Source organism: Sturnus vulgaris, chromosome 14 (assembly GCF_052056855.1).
Source record: "Sturnus vulgaris isolate bStuVul1 chromosome 14, bStuVul1.hap1, whole genome shotgun sequence".
Lineage (NCBI taxonomy): Eukaryota > Metazoa > Chordata > Aves > Passeriformes > Sturnidae > Sturnus > Sturnus vulgaris.
The window spans coordinates 5,425,173-5,444,238 of record NC_142256.1 but is presented as its reverse complement, the minus strand read 5'-3'; the positions used below and the strand labels follow the sequence as shown (position 1 = coordinate 5,444,238).

Below are 19,066 nucleotides of genomic sequence, written 5' to 3'. Positions count from 1 at the left end.
CGGCACGGCACGGCACGGCACGGCACGGCACGGCACGGCACGGCACGGATCGGTTCGGCTCGGCCCGGCTCGGTTCGGTTCGGCTCGGCTCGGCTCGGCTCGGCCTGGTCCGGCACGGCACGGCACGGCTCGGTGCAGCCCGGCTCGCTGGGGTGTCCTGTGGCCCCGGCCCGGCCCGCGTGTTCCTGGCTCCGTGCGCGCTGTCCCCGCCGTGTCCCGCTGCCCCACGGCGCGCGGGATGCTCGCCCTAGGTGGCGCGGCGGGGAGGCGTAAAGCCGCTGCAAAGCCGCCGCTCTGATTAAAAAATAAAATTTAATTTAAAAAAACCAACAAAAACTAAAGCCGAGGTTGTTATCGGTTTATTTATGTATACATACAAACATACATACATACGTAAGTATGTACATATAATCATAAATACTTTGTCCATTTGTTTTATTTTTCTATCCATTTTTATCTGTACTGATGACACACGAGAGCAGAGCCGCTCCTGCCCCTCAGCCTCGGCACCGGCTCTGCGTTCACCCGGCCCGGTTCGGCCCTTACCCCCCTCGCTCCGTCCCCCACCCCGCGCTGACCCGAGCAGCGCCCGGCACGGCGGCTCCGAGATGGCTTTTTCCTACTGTCCTTTATTCTTTCTCTCTTTATTTCTCTAGCTATTTCTCTCTTTATTTATTTCCTTCCTCTCTTTCTCTTTTTCTTTCGTCTTTTTCATTTCTTTCCCTCTTTCTCTCCACCCCCCCCCCCCTTTTCCTTTTTTTTTAAATTTTATTTTGCAAGGGAAATGTTCTGCCTTGGAATAATTATCAGTTGCAGACAGCGCTATAAATCCACTCATTTTCTGTTCTGGAAAGCATTTGCAAAGAACTATGGGGAGCAAGAGTGGAAATAAAAGGCAGAAAGAAAGATGGCTGTAATTGTAATATCCTGAGGTTTGCTGAGCCCCCAAGTCTGGCTATTGGGCAGGTCTTAGGCTCGCCGCCGGCTCTCTGCAGGAAACGTAAAATCTGATCAAGTTCAGAGACGCATTGAGAGCCCGCTTCAAGCAGCGCTTTATAACCGCGGCCCTTTCACATTCTTCCCCCCAATCAACCCCAGGAAAGGCTTCGTCTTCTTTATTTTAAGGTTTGCAGGGAGCGAGTAAAAGAAAAAAAAAAAAAAAAAAAAAAAAAAGAAAAAGAAAAAGAAAAAAAAAAAAAAAGAGAAAAAAAAATTTAAAAAAAAAAAAAAAAAGAAAGAAAGAAAGGAGAGTGGAAAAAAAGCCACCGATATAAAATCGCCCCGAGAGATAATACCGGTGCACGTCAAACACTCAAATTTCCCAGGCCACAGCCGCTCAGAGCAGTGCTAAAGTTGGAAGGTGAGTCCGTGGCTGCCGCTGGTGCAGGATGGCAGCGGAGCAGGAGGCGGGAGCGGGGGACCCGCCCTGGGGGGGACCCACCGGGGGCACCACCGGGGGCGGTCGGGGCCGCCTGCCCGCTCTCCCCGCACGCGTGAGACCCGGCAGGACCGCAGCGCTTCCCGCGGCTCGTCCGCGACAGGGCCGGGGATCGCCGGTCCCAAACCTGCGGGGTCCCAAATTTGCGGGGCGAGGCCGCGCACCCCCCTTCGCTCTCCGCTGAGGCTCTACCTGCCCTTTTCCGGAGGGCTCATTCATTACCTCCCGCACATTTTGGGTTTTCTCGACAATAACTAACCCCCAATATTTTTTTTTTTAATTTTAAAAATGAGAAAGAAAAGGGAAAAAAAAAAAGGCAGGGTGAAGAATTCAAATATTCTCGTCAGCTGAGCGCCGGGGAGGGCAGCCCCTCTGAAGTCGCCGACCTGGGGCGACCGAGGGCGACTGACCCCTGCTTGTGCAGAGGCCTCACGTGTGGCATTGTGTCCCCGGTGGGTGGGACGCGCCGGGACCGGCCCGGTGGCCGTGGCGAGCTGCGCTGCCCGCCCAGGTGCCCACGGCACGCGGGGCTGCGGCTGCCCCGACCGGGCTGGGAAACCCTCCGGCTCGGAGAGAAAGAGCGACTGGGGCTCTGCGGCGGTAGAAGCTTAAAAAACAATTCAATTTAAGTTGTTTTTCGCCTAAAAAAAAAATTATCGCCGCGTCGGCAACGGCGGGACCACGGGGCTTCGAGAAAAACATCCCGAAGGGTTGGGATTGGGAAGTAAAACGAAGCGATCGTAGCTTTGGACGAGGACTCCCCGTTTCGGGAGGGTTTGTGGCCGCAGCCTGCCTTGCAGCTGTGTACTTGCGGATCGGGCTACATCAATTAACCTATAAATCTCTTTTTATACGTTTCCCACTTCTACTCTGCCAACTTTGCCTGGGTGTGTGCACCCGGCAACATCCGCACTGGCATACTGACACTATTTACACCCCATCTCTTCCTAACTGGAATTTGCCATTTAGCGAAATAGTAAAAAAATAGTGTAAAACGAGAAAACTGTTTTGGGGTTTGTTTTGTTTTGGGGGGTGTTTTTTGGGTTGGGCTTTTGTTTTTTTTTTTTTTTTGTTGTTGTTTTAAGGCATTGTCCGTATAGCCTATGATTTTTTTTTTCTTGCTGAGCTTTCGGAATATATATATATTGTATTACATATACAATATATATACATACAATATATTATATTACATATAATATATTGTGCACTTTATTTTATTACTTCAGTAAATTCCATTTTTATTCAGCAGTATTTCTGGCCAAACTTAATTTCTTTTTCAAAAGTCGGGGTACCTCGCATCTCTTCCATTTCAAATCTATCTCAATTGTAAACGTGCAAACAACAGCAACCGGAAAAGTAGTCTCCAGGCTCCCTTTTCCTTCTGTGCTCCCAGCGCGAGGGGAAGGCAGAGAAAGAGCCCCTGCTTTACGTCAAGAACAAATATTGTGCCATTCTGCTACCTTTTTTTTGTTGGTGGTTTTTGTTTTGTTTTGTTTTCCCTTTGAGTGTTTTCGGAACTTAAGGGCTACAAAAATGTAAAACCCCCTGGAAAGCGTTGCGGGTCCCTCCGTGCCCGGAGCCCGCCGGGACCTCCGTGCCGGGGTCCCCGCGGTGCTGCGTTGGCCCGGGCACTGCCGGGGCTTGGCGCTGCTCCGTGCCAGCACCGGGCACGGTCCGGAGAGCCGTGCCAGCACCGGGCACGGTCCGGAGAGCCGTGCCACGGACAAGACCGCAAGGTCTGGGCCCTCCAGCGCGGGAGGAAAACGCCGTGCCCAAAGGGTGCCCACTCGTTATGGCAGATTTCGCAGCGGGGCAGGGGCAGGTGAAGTTCCAGCAACGGCCCCAGGAGTGGCCGGTCGGTGGCTCCGTGGATTTCCCTCGTCCCTTACACCGAGGATGCGAGGAAAAGGCAGAACAAACCCGGGATAAGAGCAACAAAAGTCCCCTCGCGCTGAGCTGCGAGCCGGCGGCGAGGGGAATATTCTATCTACCCTAAAGAGCTTTTAAACCGCGCTGTATCGCGGTTAAATGAATATCCTTAACAAGCGTAAAGACAAGTAGTTTTTCTCCTGCCATAAACATATTGCATCTCCGGTGTAATTATATGCAAACCAGGAGCGAACGAGACATTCCCATTGTAGCTGTCACTCAGCGGACGGGGAAGCACATGTACATTTGAACTTCAGAGATCCGGGCTGGAGTAAACAGGTCTGAACTTCGGCAAGGGGAGGGGGTGAGGAATATCAAAGGCCAGACGGAGGCAGGCAGAAATCCTTGAGTGGCGAGGACGCGTAGGTGCCAGTGGGATCCATCCTGCACCCCGGGGAGCCGGCACCGACACCGGCGACCTCGCCCGCGGACCAGGGTTTGTTGCCCGTTTTGTGGTGATGGGGAGAAGTTTCCCCCTAAAATGAAGATCACCATTCAGCTGCGTGGGAAATATGCATCGAGCTCCATGGGAGTGGGAAAACCACGAGGACCGGTTCAAGTGCTGCAGAATAAATTTTGCCCTGTCCGAAATGGGGCCGAGGCAAACCTAGGAGTAGCGAACAACGGGTGTGGCAGCCCTGCGGGGAGCTGAGGCGGCTCCCTGCAGCTTGGGGTGCCCACGCACAGGAGTGACCCCAGGAAAGCAGCCACCCTCTGGAAGGGAGAAACACCCACTCCTCATCTCCCGCACCCTTACCCCTCGCCAAGCCATTAGGAGGAGGAACGGGGCTGACCCGCGAGTGGGCAGCGGGGAAAGCAGGAGCCTCGGCACCCCGGCCCGGCCGAGCATCCGCACCCTCCGGCCGCCCCCTTGAACCCCCCCACGCCTCCGAGGAGCAGAGAGGGTGGGGGGAAGTGGCGAATATCTCAATCAGCGAGGAGGTGACCTGTGACCCGAAGGGTGGCTCTATTGTCCCGCTGTTGCGGGGGACACAGACTTTAGTCAGCCTTTCTGCGTGACTGAGCCCTGAGGGGCAACCGCAAGCCCAGGGCTCCGGGGAGGCATCCCGGCCTCGGGAGTCGCCGGGCCGGCATCAGCTGCCGAGGCAGAGCCGCCCTTTCCCCAGCGTGCCGAGGCCGCTGCCTTTTCGCCCCGGCTGTTTCCGAGCCCGCACCCGGAGCACGCGGCCCCTCCTGCCCTGGGCCTTTCTCCGGGAGCCGGGCGAGGCTGGGCAGAGCCTCCCCACCCAATGGCCAGCACCGGCGGGACGGAGGGGCCCCGACGACGGGTGACCGTGGTCGTGCTGAGATAGGGTTTGACGTGCAGACATTCTCCGAGGAGCCGATGAGGATACAGCGAGAGGAAGAACAAGGAGGAGTTGTCCCGGGAGGAGCCCTCACCCCAATTCTTCATCAGTCCCAGGAGCGGAGCGGCTGCGGCGGGGCCGGGCGCGGGGCGGCGCTGCCGAGCGGTCCGGTCCGGCCCCGACGGGGCCCCCGCGGCTCCGGGCACTGCCCCGCGCCCGGCCCCGCACGGACGGGTCCCCCGAGCCCTGCCCGCCAGGCGGAGGATCTGGGACAGGCACACACGGGGCTCTGTCCCCGTACCAACCCCGAGCCCGCCCGTCTCTCCCCGGGGCCTCACAGCAGGTGTAAACACCGGCAACAAACCCGCTTCCCGGGGGCAATTCGCCCCGTTTGAACCGGCACCCCTCGGGGCTCTAAACTGCGGTCTCTAGCTGCCGGGGTCAGCCCGGGAAGCTGCCGAGCTCCGGGGGAGAGGACTCAAGCCCATCCTGGGGACCCTCCCCAGCTGCAGCAGGTCCCAGAGACGGATGCGAGGACACCCCGGGGTGTGCCGGGGCTCGGGCGCTCTTTTCGTTGCCGAGAGCCCCAGGAGAGAACGTGAGGTTTCCTCTCGCTTCCAGCTCTTCTCCCCCAGCCCTGGGCACAGCCGCGGCCAGGAGCTCGGGGTGGGCAGAGGGGTTCATCGCTCCCCGTGGCCCCGAGCTGGGACCTGCCCCCGGGCGGCACTGCCCGGAGCAGGCCCGTTCAGGGCTCGGGCGGAGCCGGGGTCTGAGGGGGCCGCAGGTGGGCCCGGGACCGGGGTCGGGTCACACTCTCAGGGATCAGCTCCGCGCACCGGGGGCACACCGGCGGCGGGCACACCGGCAGCGGGCACCGAGGGTGTGTCCCGCAGCCGGCATTCCATGAAGACAGAGATACGATTTCGCTAGCCTCGAGCATGTGTTGGAACAAGGTGTTGAACGATTTGAAGTATTTTAAACAATTCAAATGACGATTTCCCCCTGCTCGTCTTTCGCCATCCTCTCTCCAGCCGCGTCGCCCAGCGACTCTCCCCTCAGTGTCCGGGGCTTTTCCCCGAGGTGTCGGGAAGAGAACCAAACTTCCCTTCGCTCTCCGGCCCAGGACACATCCCCGAAGCTCTCCTTGTGTGATCTGCTCATCCCTTTTTCTCTTGTGTTCTTTTCCTCCGCGGGACAGCGGTGCCGGTGGGTCTGCCCCGCTCCTTTTCCTTTCGCCCCCACCCCGCTCGTTTCGCCAGCGAGGGCAGCTCTCCGGCGGCTCCGGCCGTCCCGGGCACCGCGGGTCAGCCCTCGCACCCTTCCTTCGGTTTAACAGCCCTGCAACAGGAGCTGCTTTCAGCCGTAAAACCCGCTCGCAGCTTTGTGGCCAAGGCGGCTGAATCACAGCGGTGCGGAGTGGGGCGAGCGCTTCTGCCGGACTGTGCTCCTGTGCCCGGGTTGGCACCGGGGTGGTTCATCCATTCCCTGGGTCCGCGGGGCTCCGGGGAGAGCCAGCTCCATTCTTGCTGCCCATATCCCCTCACAGACATCCCCTCGCGGGTCTGGCCCCCTCCCTTCTGTATTTTTGCCATGGAATAGCCCCAGGCCGCGCTCTGCGGGAGCGCAGGGAGCGCACCCCGGGCGCTGGGGGCAGCGACGGCCCCCGCGGTACCATTAACCCGCCTGTAAACGATGTGATTGCCACGGGGTGAAGGAGTCGAAGCCTTTTAAAGGAGTTTTATTCCCCTACCCGAGGAATCAGCTCGGTAACGAGAACCTTGTCGGGCAGAGGAAGGGGGGACGGCGGTGGAAAAGGTGCGTCAAGTGGTCAAGCCCGGAGCGGGCAGTGCCGGGGGAAGGGAGGGCTTGCGGCAACCCGGGCTTCGATGAAGACCACACCAAACTTTAAATAAATAAATAAATAAATAAATTTAAATTAAAAAAAAAAAAAAAAAAAAAAGGATGGAGAAAGAGAAACCAAGATAAATCCAAAACGCAACCAAGCAAACGGAAAGCCCCATCGCAGCCCTACAGCTGCGGCTCCCAGATGAAGGCAGCTCCGTGCCCTCGTTGCGTTTCAATTCTCTCAGCGGGGCTGCGAGCCCGCGGGGCCGGCGGGTGAGCGCTGCGGGCAGGGCTGCGGGCAGGGCTGCCCGCGACTCTCCACATCCTCTCGAGTTTTCAAAGCCAGGAAACAGCCATTTCCCGCTACCTTCGCCCCTTCCCCAATAGCTTCCAAGGCGTCCACGTTTATTTTAAAAACTCTTCTGAGAGCCGTAGTAAATTGAGTTTGCTTGTAGCTACAAAGGAGAAAGTTAAGCATTTGTCTATGCTGTTGTATAGGCAGCCAGTTGTTTTAATTAAAGGGTGGGGATCCGTGATATATACACCAGATAAAAGCAAATGCACAGAATAAACTAATTAAAACATTGTGTTTGGAACACATTTTATTTCTTTTTTTGATCTTAGTTGTGTTTTAAAGAAATGTCAGCGCACTATAAAGCAACCTTATTTCCCTTATAGTGTGCGGCGCTTTTCAAAGGCTAGTGTGATATATTTTAGAAAAGAAATCCCGCTGTGAAAGCTTGCGTGTCTTCTCTTTACCAAACTAAGCTCTTGTCAATCATGCCAAGGCATAACCAATCACCAAGTCCCTTTTTGGAAAGCAGCTCATCCCGCTGTGCTTTTATATATCACACCGCAGCATGTTTAGATGCATTTTTACTATCACTTCAGGAGCGGTGACTGATGAGAGCGCAGTTACAGTACCGGCTTCCCCAAACGCCGGAGTTATTAACAATTTGCCTGGCTATTGTGTGCGTGTCTTTCTCTCCCTCCTCCCTTTTTCCTGTCTCACGTTGCCTCTATTTGTCATGGACACGAAGATGCAGGGAATATTGTGGCAGGGGGTGGTGGTGGGGGTTGGCTCTCCGAGGTGCCCGTCACCTGCCTGGTTAGGGGTGACAGGATATTTCGTGTCTGCCCAGCCCCGGGGAGAGAGAAGCCCCGCTGAGAAACTGCGAAAAAAACCCCAAGGACACCCCGCCTTGTGTGGTGCCCTTTCCACGGCCGGCTGAGGGGAGCCCCGGTGCGAAGCGCCCGGGCCCCGGGAGCCGCTGTGCCCGTCCCGCTGTGCCCGGGAGCTCCGCGGCCCCGCCGGGCTCCGGAGAAGCGGCAGAGCACGGCCAGGGGTGTGCGGGACGTGAGCCACACCGCCAGCACCGCCAGCACACCGCCTGCAATTCCTTCTCTTTCAATGCGGAGCCCCGAAATCGTTGCAGGGGCACCGAGTTTACCTCTTGATCCCGACAGCAAGTGAGAAAAAAATTAGGCATTTCTTCTTTTTGCTACATTTCTAGACCCTAATTGAAGACAAGTGGCAAATGGTTTTTATTAAAACCCGCCTCCAGTTCCGGGCGTTTCCAGACAAACTGTGCAAACCTCTGGCATCGCGCACGTACAGACACATCCAACATTTCTCTGTTCAGTAATATATCAATATCATCTGGCTTTGTATCTCTTTCCAGGCGCAAATTTCAGGGACTCTGTTGCGCACAGATCCCCTCGGCGGGTCCTTTGATGTGACCATGTCACAGACCACAGAAGGGGAGTCGGGAGGGACGGGCATCCCCGACGCCCCTCCGCCTTCCAAGGCGACCTGAGCATAAAGACTGCCGATGCTCAGCCTATTTACAGAGATCCCCCACCTTCCTCCATCGTTTTATCTCACAAGATTTCGCACCGCTCGTTTGCGGGAAAAGACTGCACCTTTCCCCAGACTTTGGGGTCTCCCCACGGTCCTTGCGCAGATTTGGTTGTGCCAGGAGACACGAAATTATTTTGTCGTTTGCCTTAAAAGCAGGGCAGATGCGGGCATTTATTCTTATTTTATTTCTCGTTTAACTCAGGGGCGGCAGCGGCTGCTGCATCACATCCACCCTGAAAAGAGAATTACAAGTGCAAATGGACCCGTGGCTTACTGGTGCAGGGGGGAAAAATTAAATATATATAATATATATTTTATATCCTTTCAATACCTGCCACTTCGATGCCGGGAGCCACCCATGCCCTCCCCATTTGCCCTGCAAGGAATCCTCGGGCATCCGCGCTTTTCCTCCGCATCCATGGGAAGCCCCGGCGCCCATCCCGCTCCCTCGCAGCAGGGCTGGAGAACCCCACAACCCCAAAGTTCCCCCATCCCAGGACCCCCGGAGTGGCGCTTGGTGACAGCCGGGGGCGAGCAGGGAACAGCCCCTCGTCACCCCCAAAGGGGTCTGTGGCTTCCAGCCTCACCCGTCCTGTCGTGTTCCCCCCTCCAGCAATAATTAGCCTTTTTTTTTTTTTTTTTTTAAATTTCCTTTGCATCCCTTTTGTCCTGCATTTCCGCAAAGAGACAAAAACTTGTGTCTTTGACCCTCCTCAAAACCGATGCTTTGAGCAGGTCCCAGCCCTTCTGGCCGCAGTGTCGGGTCACGAGATGGGAGCACGCAGAGCCCCACACATGTGCCGGAGCTGCTGCTGCATTTCGGGGACACTCACGCTGCTCCTCCCTCCCTAAATTTGTGCCGAAAGGCACTTTGTGCCCCTTTGTGCCCCTTTGTGCCCCTTTGTGCCCCTTTGTGCCCCAGAGGGCAGCACTGGAGCCGGAGCTCTCTGGGGGCTTGGGTGGGAACCACGCTGAGGGGCGGGGGCTGCAGGGGCAGAGACTTCCCAGCTGGAGGCCAGTTTTTGGGGACAGGAGGCCACCTGGGTGGGCACGTGTCCCAGGGCGTTCTCACCCATTTAGGACCCCAAAGGTCCTGGAAGTGAAGAGCAGTGCTGTGGCACCTGGCAGGCTGGGGCTGAGGGCAGCTCCCCGCACAGGACCAGGTGTGCCAGCGTGAGCCCCTTGAGTCAGAATATTGGCACTGCTGGCACTGCTGGCACTGCTGGCACTGCTGCCACTGCTGCCGCTGCCAGGGGCTCAGCATAGACATGACCTGGGTGCTTTACCTGCCCAGGGGAGCTGCCCTCCCATAACTTTGTTGGCAAAAGAAGAAGTGACCCTGTGGCAAAAGCACCTGATGGAATTGCAGTAAAACAGATACAGATGCAGGTGCCAGGAAAGCTTTAGCATCACCTGCACAAGCCTGCCAAAGAAGTTGTTATTGGGTCTCCAATACTGAAAAGATTCACTTTAAAACAGTTTTCAAATATTGCTATTTCAAAATGCTTGATCCCTTCCCCCTCCATAGCTTTGCATTTCCTGAACCTTCCCAGGGCAGAGATGCACTTACTTGACTTTTCCTGGTTTTTCTTCTCTAAATAATTAATTTAGCAAATGTAAAAAAAAAAAAAAAAAAAAAAAAAAAAAAAAAAAAAAAAAAAAAAAAAAAAAGGCAACAACCAAAAAGCTACCAAAAGCCAAAGGTAAAAAAAGCACACAAAACTAATCCAAGATGTGGCAAGAAATAACACAATATAACCTCCAGTCCAAAGATCCAAGCAGCAAACACAACACTAAAATGAACCTCTTCAAATTAGGGGGAAAAAATAAAATTCAGCTCCACAGTCAGAACTAGAAACCTTAGAAAGGGCCATTTTAACAGCTTAGTCCCACATTGCCAGGAGGGCACTGTACAAACATCCCGTGCTGCTGCTGTGATCCCCTTCCTGCAGCGTGCAGGGTGAGAGGTGGCCAAGTGGGAGGCAGAGTGCACTGGGGTGGGTGTCCCTTGGGTGTCCCCTGGTTGTCCCTGTGTGTCCTCTGGGTGTCCCTGGGTGTCCCCTGGTTGTCCCTGGGTGTCCCCTGGGTGTCCCTGGGTGTCCCCCCGGCTCTGCAAGGTGCAGGATGCTCTCCCTAGGCAGGGACACAGCGCGCCACCTTTGTGCTGCTGCAGCGCAGGATTTCACTTCCCAACAGCAGCACAAGAATTGATTCCTGTAAAAGGTAGAATTTGGGCCGTGAGGTTTTTAGCTCATTTTTTCACATGAGCAGTTTTCCACCTTTGCCCTAGTGCCAGGTTTGGGATCAGAAGCAGCTCCCAGCAGCTTTCCCCGCCAAGCGCCGCTGCCAGGAACTCTCACTCCCCACCTTGGAGCAGCACCGGGCACTGCACGAGTTACCTGAAGGTTTCTCAAAGCTCTCACACAGCACAGGCAGCTGCTCCAGCAGGGAAATATTCACCAGGAGAGACACAGAAACGTCCAGAAGCAAAGCTTAAATACTTTTGAAAAAATCTCTGTGCCAAACCCTTCAGAGAAAGCCTGATGATGCAAGAGCAGCAAAAGCAGAGCACTGGAGTCATGCTGGAAGCACAGCTGTCCCTCTGCTGTTCAACCAGCTGCATTCAGAAAATGCTGCATTTTCCTACTCCACACAACCATCCCCTCCAAACCTCACCCCACCAGCCCCAAGCCCAGGCTGAACTGACTCAGAGGTGTGGTGGTGCCCCTCACCTGCTGGCAGCTCAGGCAGTGCTGTGCAGGTGTGAAGTGCACACCTAGGAGCAGCATGGGCCAGACTTGGCTGCTCTCACCCAGTCTGGGGGTCAGAGCTTAAACAAGAGCAAATCCCCCAACCCCACAGAGCCACTGAGCTGGGATGATTTGTACCTGTTGGCTTTAATGAGGATTCAGCTGGAGGAAAGCAGGCAAAATATCAGACTGGTATCTGGAGAGAGGGAAACAGGATTTCTAGCTTTACACTGGAAATTATATCCATTTCTCATAGCAATTTTGAATTTTCAATGTATACATGTTAGATTTCCTTCTTCAAAAGTGTAGATTTTGTTGCTGGAAATCATTTTACACACACTTTTAGTGTGAAGATAGGAAATAAGAGCCTTCCAAATCCATCTGCCTGGGACAGTGTGTCAAGGAACAGCACACAAATGGCCACGTTGGCTTTCTTCTTCATGGGGTAAAAATTAATTTGGGGTCCTCAAATCCTCACATCCTCAACATAAATCCTCAAATAAAGTTCATGGCCTGAGCTCTCCAGCCATTCTCAACTTTTTCTGATATTGGTGGCAATTAGATGTTTAAATACCTTTGGAAACAAGGTTGTTTCCCAGAGGATGAAGCTGTGTGTGTTTTCAACCTCACTAAATCCCAGGCAAGAATGAATTTTTTGGAGGTGCAGATGTTGGCATTATTCAGCCGATATTTTACAGATGTTGTTGTATAGTTCTGATACATTTCTTCATAAATTCAGCATGATTTTGTATTTTTTATTGAACTCCAGAGAGCAGACAGAAGGATTATTTGGTTTGGAAAGTTTTCAGGGTATGAAAGAAAATTATTCTCAGACCAACTGTGATATCACTATAATAATATATATAATTATAATAATTTCCACCTTGAGAATTAGGAGCTGCATAAAACAGCAGCAAAATTGGTGTTTAGAATAGAAACTTGGCACCAGGTTCTTTCTGCAGCTGCTGCAAAACTGCACACAAATCTCACCACAGGACTAGTGCTATTGTTTTTAACGGATTACATTTTATTAGATTTTTGAAGAGCATTCACATCATTAAATGCATGCAGGAAGTAATGTGTATGTAAAACACAGCCACATTAATTATGAAAGCTAGTAAATGAATCATACATTACTGCAAATATATTATGCATTGCTTACATCTCTTTGCTGTGGCATGTTTGCGTGATAGAAACTAGAAAGGAAAGTTGGTAAAAAAAAAAATTGAGAGAAAAATAACATGAGCTGAGGAGGCAAGAAGAGAGTGGAAAAACACAGAGGGAGGCTGTGATACCAGCATGACCTTATTTTTATATGAAGCCAAACTAATGGCCCTTGTGATGTTTGAGTACCCGGGCACTCAAAGCTGTGAGCCAGGGAGCTCGCAGGGCGATTTCCCTGACAAAGGTGTGGGTGATTTTGAGAATCAATGACCTATCTCACACAGCATTGCCAGGGCTTGTGGATTTCTCTCGATCTTTCACAAAATCATGTGCCTGGTTACAGATTTTAGCAAACAGTTAGTGGTGTATTGTATATGAGGAATGAGCTAGCTTTTTAAGATGATGACTTATTTCCTGCCAAATTTGCTTTAAGAAACCACTTCAGTTCCACGCACAAGACTTCATGTTGCTTTGATTTATTACCCAGGATATAAATGGGGAGCTGTCTGGTTATAGAGGAATTCAGAGCAAAATTAAATTTTTCTCCTATAGGAATAGCAAAACTATTTCATGCAGCCAAAACACATTATCTTGTCTGTAAAACTCTCACTGTACGTTTGGATATATTAGATGGGGAGGAGATGCACACCATGAGTCTGCCGAGATAACAGACACTCGGCTCGACTTGCAGCCAAATCACGATGTGGTGCGAGGCTGCGGGCGCGTTTTGAAAAGTGCAGGCTCAGGCATGGGGAGCGCAGCCCCGGTGTGAGCCCGGGCTCGGTCCCTGCCCAGCCCCGCTGCTTTGGCAGCTTTCTCTCCCGAGCAAAAGGGATTTCCCGAGCTGCTTATCCCGTTGTTTGCATTCCTCCCGAGCTGTTCCTGCCGCAGTGCCCGCGTCTCACCAGCCTTGCCCTGCTGCTGGCACCCAGCTGCTCTGCTCCATCCCGGGCTCCAGAGCAAACTGAGAGAGGAGCAGAACATTCCATCAGTGTGGAGCTAAACCCAGGCAGCCAGGGCCTGAGCTCACCGTGCAATCCCCAAAACAACTTCCACTCAGTTTTAAGATTTTATTGCGTGCACGCATTTTACTGAAGGCTGCTCCGCCCCGTGCTCTGCACTCGGGTGGCACCAGGGACACAGACAGGCTGGGGCTGCGCTTCCAGAGAAGGGTCTGGAGCCCTTTCTGGAGCACAGGGCTGCTGAGAGGCAGCTGAGGGAGCTGGGGATGTTCCACCAGGACAAAAAGGCTCAGCAGGGTCCTCATCATCCTCTGGAACTACGTGACACGAGGTCGTAGCCACACGGGGGTCGATCTCTTCTCCCAGGCATCAAGTGACAGGATGAGAGGAAATGCCTCAAGCCGTGGCAGAGGAGTTTTAGACTAGATATTCGGAATCATTTCTTCACTGCAAGAGTTCTCCATCCCTGTCCCATAGCAGTGGTGGAATCACCATTCCTGCAGGTATTTAGAAGACCCAGATGTGGCACTCGGGGACATGGCTTACTGCTGGACTTGGCAGTGTTGGGTTAACTGCTGCATTTGGTGAACTTAGGGAGATTTTGCAACCTAAACAATTCTGTGTTTCTGTTAAACCTTACTGAAGTCTTTAACTTTTGTCATATATTGAAAGGACATTTCCATTAAACAACTCATGCTAACAAACCCCATAGAGAAGGCTGCTGATTTTTACTAGAGAAAAATCTTTGAAAGAAGGAAACTTGAAAAAGGGAGTTTGAGATGAGCTAAACCCCAGGAGGAGGAATGCCAAGAGCAGACACAAGGGCAGGCCCTTGCTGCTGGTGACCTTTCTGATAATTGCAGTCAAAGAGCTCTGTTCAATAACCTGTTTCATGTAGCTCAGTGGCCAGGACTGATCTGGCACCTCTGACACACAAATAGTTCTGAGAAATATTCAGGGTTTGATGTCTGTTCTCATTGCCCTCCATGTCTGAATAGCCAAAAAAAACCTAGTTGCACGTTCATTTTGGGGTTAGACCTTACATGGCATCTCTGAGATGAAATAAAGGACAAATGTTGGCTCTGGAAGTCTTGAGTTCAGCCCCCACCAAAGGCAGGGCTAATGTCAAGGTCAAATCATAATAAGCTTTTTACAGTACATAATCTGGAAAAGCCATGAAGGAATTCCATTGATCTCCCTCTCCCCAGGTGACTTTGGTGAGATCTTCAACATGAAATTCTGGGACCTGATGGACTCTGCTGAACATCCCTCTTCCTCAGGATGTAAATCTGTCCTGCTCACCATGGTCAGCTAGAGAAATCCACCTGGCAGGGGACTGTTTCTGTGCCATTAAACGCTGTTTGGCTCATATTAAGTTTTTAACATTGCAAGGAAAAATTCTGGGCTGTTGGTTGCAGGAGCCAAGTGGTGGTTGGCACTGCATGCACCAGCAAGGCAGGGGTGTGGGCTGGCACTGGGCTCCATTCCTCCTTGCCTTGCCAGGCTCTGGTGCTAAACCAGAGCTCTGCTATCTTCTGTCTTCTATTTCCACCACCTTAGAGCAGTAAGAAAAATAAAGCCTTTAGATGATTTCCACAACTCCAGGCAATCTAGAACGTTTGCCAAAGAATTACATAGAGGCAATACTAAAAAGCCAGGTTTTCTCTGAAGTCTTTCAGACACAGAGGTTGCAACTAACACCCTTTGTGGCAGGCAGGGAAACCAACCTACCATCAGGACCCCATTTTGTGACTTACAGAGCCTGTCAGGAAAGATCGATAGTTGGCATGGTAACAAGCTCATTCCCCATGAATAGAGCTCCTTTTTATTAAATTTGGCTGGCTATTGATCAGTTCCTGATCCACGTATCAAAACATGACAAGCGCTTAATGACTCACAGATTTTTATTGAGGAAAATAAAAAATAATAATATCATGAGGCAGCCGGGGCTGCTGCCTGCTTCGGAGGGCAGCTGGATCTGGGCACAGCGCAGGTTGCAGGGATGGAAAACGAGCCCAGATGGAACCCACTCCTAGGGCAATTTTCAAACCTCTTCTGCCCTGCCATGGAGGCCTCTTAGAGCAGCATCCCCACCAAGCAGCTTTGTGCTGTGTGGGATTTTATCCCTCCTCCCCACTTGTTCTCCGTGCTTTGCTACTGGCTGCTTCCCGTGAGGCTCCCTCCCACAGCTCCCAGCCCTCCAAACCCAGAGGTTTCCCAAAGGCTCCTTTCTGGACCTTGAAAATGTTTCCTCCCCAGCGGGCTCCTGGCTCCCAGCTCCCCTGCAGCCTGCACAGCTGCCCCACACTGCAGTGGGGTGACTGATGCAGCCAGCCCGTGCACATTCGCTGATTGCAGCTCTAAAGTTTGTGTTAAACTTATTTCCCCTGTCCCCCAAGCAAGGCTGGTTGCTCTGCATCCCTGAGCACACGGCCACAGCCCAGCAGCAGCGTGGCCAGGCTGACATCCCGGCGTCCACACACCTCCCATCTGTCCTTCCAGAGGACAGGTAGCTCCGATGTGGCACGGAATAAACCCCTCAGCCTTGCCACTGGAGGGATACAGTCCCTCAGCAAGATGATTCTCCTGTTCAAATTGCTCTAATGTGCCTTTACATGAGAGATAATAACAGCTCCAAAGGCTTCTTCCAGACTATTAAATAATACTCACTTAACAGAGTGTCTGAATTCATGCTGAAATGACAGACTATAATAATCCAGTCATATCTATCCACACACAGCTGACTAGAGAGGCTTAGGAAAACTGCAAGATGGATTTATTTGCATGATATGGTATAAGATAGCTAGCTTTTTCAGGTCATCTGCTGTGACTGGTTGATACAGAGAAGTTGCTGCAAGAGGTCTTTCTATCTCCCTCTATCAGATATTTAAGTATGAGAAGAAATGCTTTTATTCCCAAGCCCTCCTTCACTGTGTGCACTGACACAGTGACGTGTGGCAATCCCTGATGTGGGTGCTGTGTGTTCTGATGTTTGTCTCCTCTTCAACCACAGCACTCCTGATCTGCACCTGCAATCCTGGACCCAGCCAAGTCCTCCTGGAATCACTGAGCTCAGCACAGAGCAGCTTGTGAGCATCCTAAAACCTCCAGCAGATGAAGCATCATGCAGCAATACCACCAGCCATCCTCTGCAGCCAGCAATACTCCTCCTGCTTTACAGGCGGGAAGCAGAGCCCAGTTTACCCACGCCAGGGATCAGGAACAGATCTCCCCGTTCCTGGTGCTCAAGGCTGTGCACAGCCATACCAGTGAACACACTTCAGTGTGCACTGCTCTCACCCACGCTCCTGTAGGAGCCTCACCGTGCATTGCCCGCCTGCTGGCACTGCTGGGCCACCTGAAAGGTCACAGGGACACGGCTCAGGCAGCAGTGGCTGTTTTTTCTCAGGCTTTTGAGAGGAAGCAATGCCTCGAGAGCAGAGCAGCCCCTCTGCACACGGGGATGACAGAGTGCCCCAGGTCTGCAAAGTCACTGGCATTCTCTGCCTCAGAACAAAGGGTGAACTTTGTCATCACATTACTCATGTTTTTTTCCAGATGCTCAAAGAACAGGAAGAAATCAGGTTAAATCAGTAAGTGGACAAGAGAAATTCTCTTTGTCATCACCTTCCTCCAAGGGCAATTTTGTAGGAGAAATAAGAGTGCTGCCTTGCCCTTATGAAATCTTAGCAAATCCTGCCATTAATTCCTCTGAAAGAACATCATGTTCCCATTTTTTCTCTATTTTAGACCATGCTCCCGGTCCTGTGCTCCCCTCCTGAGAACATTTAACCCAGAGGAAGTCACCTAAGCAACCTGAACACCTGAACATACCCACAGGCAAATATTGCCAGAGGGTACCTGGAAATACAACAAACCCATCGTGTCATGTACCTGCTCCTGAAATCTGACTGTGTAAGTCTGGGCTGGAGTCAGGAAAAGGAGCAGTGAGCATTGTCTGCCTTGGGATTGAGCAGCTGAGCTCCAGGTAGAGCCTGGCAGCAGGATGAGCTTCACAAACCACGGGTGGTTTTTGTCCCCACACAGGTCCCAGCCACCCTGTGCCAGCTCCTGCCCAGCTGCAGAGCCAAAATCCAGCCCAAGCACAAAATTGATCCTCAGGTAGAGCTGCAGCAAAACGCAGTTTCCAACTGACCACTTACACCAAAGATGCTCAAAATTACATCAGTAACGTTGGCACTTTCTGCTTACAAATTAACATCCAATTATTCAAGCAGCCAGTAAAATTTCCAAAGGCAAGCTGTGGTGTGTGTCTGTGGGAATTAGCCCTTGGAGCTGCTCTGGGTGGGTTTAAAAGGCTGATGCTGGTGGGGGCATGGCCGTGCCCACGGCTCTGCAGGGGCTGGGAAAGCTCCAGGAGCTCAGCCCAGAACTGCCCCAAACCCTTCAGGGATCCCAGCCCAGAACTGCCCCAAACCCTGCAGGGATCCCAGCCCAGAACTGCCCCAAACCCTGCAGGGATCCCAGCCCAGAACTGCCCCAAACCCCGCAGGGATCCCAGCCCAGAACTGCCCCAAACCCTGCAGGAATCCCAGCCCAGAACTGCCCCAAACCCTGCAGGAATCCCAGCCCAGAGCTGCCCCAAACCCCGCAGGGATCCCAGCCCAGAGCTGCCCCAAACCCTGCAGGGATCCCAGCCCAGAACTGCCCCAAACCCCGCAGGGATCCCAGCCCAGAACTGCCCCAAACCCCGCAGGGATCCCAGCCCAGAACTGCCCCAAACCCCGCAGGGATCCCAGCCCAGAACTGCCCCAAACCCCGCAGGGTGGGCAGTGGGAGAGCTCAGCGGAGAGACTTAACAGCCTGGCCTTGTGCGGGGGTTTAATTTAAGTTAGAAATAACATCTCTTTCTCATCTAGATCATATTAGGATTTTGAAAGGGCAGTCACGCAACTTCCCCCGGCAGTTATGGCAGAACCGTGCTCGGAAATGAATGGAGCTCGTGGAAGCATTCAGGACTGAACAATTGGATTTATAATTAGGCCTAAAAAGGGAAGAACACTGAATAAAAGCAGCACAGCCAATTTTAGAAGAAAAGGAAGTTCTGGATGGAATTCATTGGGGTAGAGCACTGAAGTGGAAATGGAAAGTGTTCAAAGATAAATGAGTTTAGGCCTAAGAGTTTGCTTGACATCTAGAAAATGTACTAGGAACACAGTGTCAAGAAAAGCTAACGTGAATAACAAAGAAACACAAGAAGTGAGAGAAGAGAGGAAAGAGCCATAAAACTTTGGGACAACAAAGAGTTGCAATTATAGAGGGAAATGTAATGAAGTGTAAAAAATCATAATGAAAGCAAAGATAGAGAATGAAAGGATGATTGCATATTTGCTTAATGCACATCGGAGAAGTGTCAAAGACATGGGGAACAAGAGGTCACTAAATGAGAAAATAAAGCCTCTGGAGGAAAGGCACTGAATTTATTGCTTTAAATACAGACTTATTTGCCTGGGATTTACTGCTGGAAGGCCAATGACAGAGGCAAGCAACAGAAATATTTTCTTAAGGGAGAGTAAAAATTTCCAAAGGAAATGGAGCTTCTTTATTTTTTTGGGCAGTTGATCCATCAATGCAGTCTGACCCAAGGCAAAACACTGGGATCTAACAAGGGCTCAGAATCACAGAGAAAACTTCGTCTACACAGCCCCCAAGTTAATATTCTCTTTACAACACCCTTTACTGGCAGCAGGAGTCCTGTCTCAAAGTGACTCAGTTTTTATTGGCCATCTGCATTGAGAGGGGGATCTGTTCTCAGCCCTCCTGTAGGAGATTTTTCTAATAGGATGAAA

At 52.2% G+C, this 19,066-nt stretch overlaps 1 long non-coding RNA gene across 2 annotated transcripts; it reads left to right on the top strand.

The window, feature by feature from the left end:
- Window positions 1-1,252: 1,252 nt before the first annotated feature.
- Window positions 1,253-18,782, top strand: LOC148222116 (uncharacterized). 2 transcript variants are annotated; one of them, XR_015806919.1, is made up of 4 exons: window positions 1,253-1,360; window positions 16,270-17,171; window positions 17,304-17,378; window positions 18,137-18,782. It is a non-coding gene; the product is annotated as an uncharacterized LOC148222116 (long non-coding RNA). The 2 variants fall into 2 exon arrangements; XR_015806918.1 differs by lacking the exon at window positions 18,137-18,782 and having other exon boundaries at window positions 17,304-17,516.
- Window positions 18,783-19,066: the final 284 nt, after the last annotated feature.